General features: G+C 45.6%; 1 long non-coding RNA gene across 2 annotated transcripts in view; it reads right to left on the bottom strand.

Annotated features, from left to right (window-relative positions):
• Positions 1-3,680: 3,680 nt before the first annotated feature.
• LOC109304089 overlaps positions 3,681-6,195 on the bottom strand; it is a 19,196-nt gene continuing 16,681 nt past the window's right edge. For both annotated transcript variants that reach the window (XR_002099289.1, XR_002099290.1), the window contains exon 3: positions 3,681-3,881. This is a non-coding gene — a long non-coding RNA (uncharacterized LOC109304089). The remainder of the gene's footprint in view (positions 3,882-6,195) is intronic.

Here is a 6,195-nt window from a genome sequence, read left to right as displayed (position 1 = left end):
TACTAAGCTTAATATGAAGCCCCAGTAAAATAATGCCAGCATTATCTTCAACTTGCAATGACCACTGGAAAATAATGAATTCTGTGAACCTCTGGTGGAAAGTTTACTGGATTAAGAAGCATTTTAATCTTTTTAAACCCTTACAATTAACTCCAACTTAAAGTGGCTTTGTTTATTTGTATCTAACCAGCTCCCTAATATTCTAGTTGGGGGCAGGGGGTGTTCCTATAACCATTAACCCCTAAAACTGGCACCTTTTAATATTAAGGGTGCTTTCTTGCTAGGAACTGGAGGCTTGATCCTGCCAGTTAGTAAGTCTGTCCCACCAAATGCCAGCTACCTTCAGTTCTTACTGTTTTCATCTAGGACAGAAGTGTAGTTGACTTTTCCTGCGAGGGGCTCAGTAACTCATGGCCCAGGCCCCATAAATACTGAAGTGTATGTATAAGTGTAACCGCTCATGGGTGGAGTTTACTTGACTTCAGCATGATTACTTGCATGCATAAAATGGATTAGTGTTGCAAAATTGGGGTTTAACAACATTTCTGGTATATTCATGCTTAACACAGTAACAATGCTAAGTAATGCTGATGCAGCAAGAGGACACAGCAAATATGGTTTTTAGTCGAAACATGGGTAATCCTGGGTCTGTCCTTTATAGGATCTGAAGACGATGGGAGTTTGCTACTACAGTGAAAGACCCTTTAGGATCCTATTTTCCAAGAATGGAAACCCAGTTGTGTGGGAAAAGGCAAAAGTAATTGCTAGTCTGTGTTTGCCCAGAATCAAGTTATTTTGCTAACTAAATAGGACCACGTAACAGGCCATTTAAACACCTGTACACATATTTGACTATATAGATACACTGCCCTGTAATTGTGACGTGGAAATTGATGCGATTATACACAGGATTATGTCAAGTATGTGGTCTTTGCAATTGCTGAATATTATGATTTACTGCCCAGCAGTCCAAGACTTCTTTGGCAAAAATGATTTCTTTTGGGGCATGCCAAAAACCTGACTCAGAATTACTAAAAGACTCTCTCAGGCTTGTTAATCTTTTTGTAGACTTAAACTGCATCAAGATGCAAACCTGCATTAGTCAATGACTGTAGGAGAAGCTATAGGAAACTTAGTAGTTTAAGTTAAATCAGGCACACATTGTTATAAACCAATCTTGCTTTGAGATTTTCAGTCCTCAAAATTCAAAGCAAAGTATAGGTGCTACCTTACTTGAAGGGAAACCTAGGGGTAGCTTGTCTAAACCCTACTAATGTCACTTGTTTTTACACAGCCATAATGTGCTACCTATTCTTACTGCCCCATCAGTTGAAGATAGAACACTGAGGTGAGTACCTCCTTCACACTGGAATGGATAACTAAAGACAGCAGAGAAGGACAGCTTATTTTTCATTTGATGCATGCACTTTTGGCAATGAGCAAGTGACAGGGAATTTATTTTGAGCCTATCTATGCTTTGAGAGAGTGTTCCTTCAGCTCATTGGGTTTCTACTTATTCTGTGTCCACTGAAGTCTACAGAAGTTTTTCTAACAACTTTAACAGACATTTGACCAGTCCCTTAGTTAATAAATCTTGATATATCAGCCACTGGAAATGTTGGCTAAGTGATGTAGTTAGCATATAGATTAGACCTGTATATTGGAAAACATTGCGTTTCAGAGGGGTTTGCTCCCCTAGTTTCAGAGCGGTTCTTTTACTCCTCTAGTTTAAAAAAAGTTTAGCAATTGGAAAAATTAAAAACCTGTTAGACAGGGGCTGTGCAATTTTCCCACATCTCTCTTCCAGTCTTCTTCAAGCCTTCTGATTGATCCTGCAAAATTTTGTGTAGCCTAAACCTAAAAAGGAGTCAGTGCAACTTGGTACTTGTTGCAGGGCCTGCTAGCACCTACAAAAAGGGCTCAACGTGTAACTATTTGATCAGCCATCACCCATCTACATTGCCAATTACACTCTTAGCAAAGCCTTGTTTTATAGATGCTGCTGCTATCATTCTTTTACTTGTGGCTGGGATGTTTTTTAGCCCTGGTGGCCTCACTACGGTCCAGTTGAGGTCAGCACATTCCGACTCTAAATAGTTCTCCATCTGGTACATGTTAGTAAGCACACTTCTAATGAGTGGCAGGAGGAAAAAAAAAAACGCACTAGCACCAGAGCATTCTGGCCTGATTCAGCTGTGAGAGAAGAGACAGGTTAGTAGCAAGCAGGACAGGCATGGTCATTGAATCCAAGCATACATTATGCTTCTCTGCTAACAAGAGAATTCTAGTCTGGTGTCTGACCCCATACGACATGTCTGCCACTGCTTGTTGGGCTTTGCTTTTAACTCAGAAACTAACACAGTATGATTTTACTTACAAACAGCACAAAAGTCAGGATTTAAATAATGTATTTAAGAGAAAATATCCTTTAATCAAACCTCTGCTTAATTAGGGCATTTGGTAGTTAATAAAAACTGGGAGGACCTAAAACCTACCTGCCAACTTTTTTTTTTTCCTAATTTACTTGCAATTAAGGATTTTATCATTGAACATGTTAGTTGCCACTGTGTCTTCCTAACCCAGTTTTTGCCTTTGTGACAGGGTTTTTGGTCCTTCTGTCACCCTTACTTCCTTTTGATTATTTTTTCTCTTGAAGGTTATAATTTTCTGTCAATTTTGTTTCTTTTTATCTTTTCTTTCACTTGCTCTTCTTAGTGTTTTCTTTAAACTTCTTTATCATTCTTGCCTGATGCTCTTTCTGCCTCATATTTATTGGTGCAGCCATAAATAGAAGTGTTTCATGGTAACCAGCTAGTCACTGAACCTGCTGGTTAAATTTTAAGGGAAGGCTCCAAAGGAGGTCCTTAGCCAGAAATATAATCAATATAAGGAGGTGCTCATAAGGGACAGGAAAACAAACAGATCCCTTTATTTCCCCAAGTGGAGGAAGGGGAAGTCACCTCAATGAGGTGATTTATAGCGCACATACACAATGAATTCTGGAAATTGTTTGTTAATTGATAACCTGATTGAAGGGTCACATGATGATTTGGGGGCAGGGGGAGGGTTTGGTGCATTTACAAAAATTTGAACCAGAAAGTTGGAGGCACTACTTTCAGTGGGACATAAAATTATTACATGCTCATCAGTGCAACTTTATGGTGATAGCAATATTATGTGGTGATAGATGTCACAAATACATTGATCCTCTAATGCATCCCCATCTCGCTTTCTTTTAATAAGTTGATGTAGATCAGTCTATGTATTGGAGAAAAATAGCAGCAGAGAGCGCTACTAAAGACACTATTCCATGCTTTATGCAAGACCCAGATCAACTGCAAGATATGGGGAGTTTTAATGGGTTTTGCTTAGAAATGGGTAGGGGAAAAGATTTTTTCAAAGGTGTTTAAAGCCCATTGGCTTTCAGTGGAGTAGGTTTAATCACTTAGGTACTTTTAAGAATTTTGCCCATGCTTAAGTTTTATTCTTAAAACTGCTGATTCTTTTCTTTCATAGAGAGACTCTTAATTCTCAGCTCAAGGCTCCATGGAGTTAAAAACACCATAATTCCATTTATGTAATGGACAGAGGGAAACCCCTCTCCCATCATTTTTATGGCCTTGACTCTGAAATCAACACTGACAAGTATTCACTTGAATAATCAGGTGGTAACTGTACTCATGGGACGTGTACCATGATGTCATGGCTATTATACAGCTCACAGATTGCCTCATGGCAGCCACAAGAGCTCTCATAGAATCAGTGTATCCTGAAGTGGCTGAGAAGATCTTGTAAGGGAAGCCTAAGCAGGAAATTACAGCATCTTGGCCTTGCAAATGTTCTGACAACTGTTCTGCCGAGAAGATGTTTGTTTCCACCACCTAAAAGAATTTAATAAATGTTGGAATATTTGCAACACTTGCCTCACTGTCACAGAGTGGGGCCTAGGGGCGGCCGTGATCCCGCTAGCGCCCCCTGCCGTGCCAATTAGGAGATCCTGCACCCTCTTATTCTTGCCCGCCACGTCTTTGATCTTATATAATTTTTAATATGGGAGGCTGCCTTTGATCTCCCAGTATCTATGGGTGACTTGGTGCACCCCCAGCCTTGTGGGCTATGCGTGCCTCCTACCTCCCCTTTAGCACGCCCCAAGCCTCGTAGCAGTCCTGGACGTTCTTATGTCTATAAGACCTCAGATGGTCCCTTGCCCTCTCCGGGCTCGTCCTGCCCTCTCTGGGCCCTGTCTCACACACCCTGCCCTCTCCGGGCTCGTACCCGCACGATCGCCCTTCTTCGGACTATTAATGGCGCCAGCCCTGTCCCGGGCCTTCACCGGCACACGCGTCCCACTTCAGCTTCACACTGGCCCCTGCCCTTCTCAGGGCTCCCGGGTATACTCGCCCTTCCACGGGCGTTACCCACACTTCCCGTACTTGCGTCGCCCTGCTGTGGGCTCTGTCCCGCACCCCTGGCGCTATCACCCTGCTGTGGGCTTGGCCCTCTCCGGGCCTGTACGCCAGCCCTGTCTCACACACCCTGCCCTCTCCGGGCTCATACCCGCACGATTGCCCTTCTACGGACTATTAATGGCGTCAGCCCTGTCCCGGGCCTTCACCGGCGCCTGCCCTACTTCGGCTTCACACTGGCCCCTGCCCTTCTCGGGCTCCCTGGTGTACTCGCCTTTCTATGGGCGTTACCCGTGCTTGCGCCCGTGGCTCTCACCGAGCCTGTCCTGCGCTCCTCACGCCCGTGGCTCTCACCGAGCCTGCACGCCAGCCCTGTCTCAGGCCTTCACCAGCGCCGGGGCTCAGGTGGCATATAGCTGTGCCTGGCCCCCTTGACCCCTCACCAGGGTCCTATGCCCTCACTGGGCTATCACCCTCTCCGGACTGGGGTCTCAACCCCACCAACGCAGTGCTTCCAGCACCCAAGCTGCCGTGCCTCCCAGGCACTGCTCTTTCCCCCAAACAGGGCACCCAGGAACGCCCAGACTACTGGGTAGCTCCCGTGAGGCCTCCTCACACCCCTACAGCCTCACCCGGTCCTCCGGTTATATACACAATAGACCTATAAGCCTACCGGCTATAACAAAGTCCAGACCCACCTGGCTCTCTCGCCAAAGCCTCCCGGTCAGGCTTCTGTTCACCCTTACCATCATGCAGCCCTCTGGGTGCTCAGGCTGCACTGCTCGGCTTAGCTCTCCTGCAGAGCTCCTACACCTCAGACTGCCAGAAGGGAACTGCTAGCCAGGCTCCAGCCTGGCTGTTTATAAGGGCCCGGCCCTGCCCCCTTCTGGTCACCTGACCAACCTGGTTGCTCCAGCAACCCGCACCTAAGTTGCCCTGGCAATTAGCAGAGGCCCTAATCCCTACTTAGGCACGGGGCACCCAAGTGCCCCCGTGACACTCACCACCACCATTTTTTTCTCCTCTTTGGGCATGTCTATATGTTGCCATGCTTTAGTACTTCCTTTTGGAAGTACTAAAGTACAGCGCAACGTGGGTGGTTACTGCGCTGTGCATGCAGTGTATGGTTAGATTTTGCCGCTGCATTGCCATAGCACTGCATGATAACCGGGGAGTGTGCCACTACAGTGACATAGCTGGCAATCATGTGTAGACCCACATTATCACTACATCACCGTAGCATGCCATACAGTCACATAGCGCATTGCTACGTTGTCGTAGGGTGACATGTAGACGGGCCCTTTTATCACTCTGTTTCCAAATAAGAATCAACTAGGAACACTGAAGTAGAAGTGCTCTGAATGCACTCTCTCATAGAGAGTTATGTTTTTGAAGGTGAGGCTTGGCAAATAGGAAGAAGGCAAAACCTCAGTAGATTGATTATTTTTAACTGCTTATGGGATGTGTAATAAAGTGATATTTCCAGAACTCCCCCTTCTCCTTTTGTGATTTAGCATTAACATAACACCATACTTCATTTTTAGGTTGAAAATGTGATTTCTGTTGATGAAAGCCAGTGATCATCGCTTGCTGGAATTCGCCATCCAGCGTAGGGTGTCAAGGGCCCGCAGCAAGGCGGTAGCCCTAGACTTCAGGAGGGCCAACTTCGTTGAGATGAGGAGATTAGTGGGAGAGGCACTGGGGTCCTTGAGGGCAGAGGAACTCAGTGTCCAGGACGAGTGGTCGTTCCTTAAGGAAACGATACTCACGGCCCAAGGGGTGTCCATCC

The sequence above is a fragment of the Gavialis gangeticus genome, unplaced genomic scaffold (assembly GCF_001723915.1).
Source record: "Gavialis gangeticus isolate Ggan-Ray unplaced genomic scaffold, GavGan_comp1, whole genome shotgun sequence".
Classification (NCBI taxonomy): Eukaryota; Metazoa; Chordata; order Crocodylia; family Gavialidae; genus Gavialis; species Gavialis gangeticus.
The sequence above is the reverse complement of the archived record's forward strand: the minus strand, read 5'-3'. Positions and strand labels throughout refer to the sequence as shown.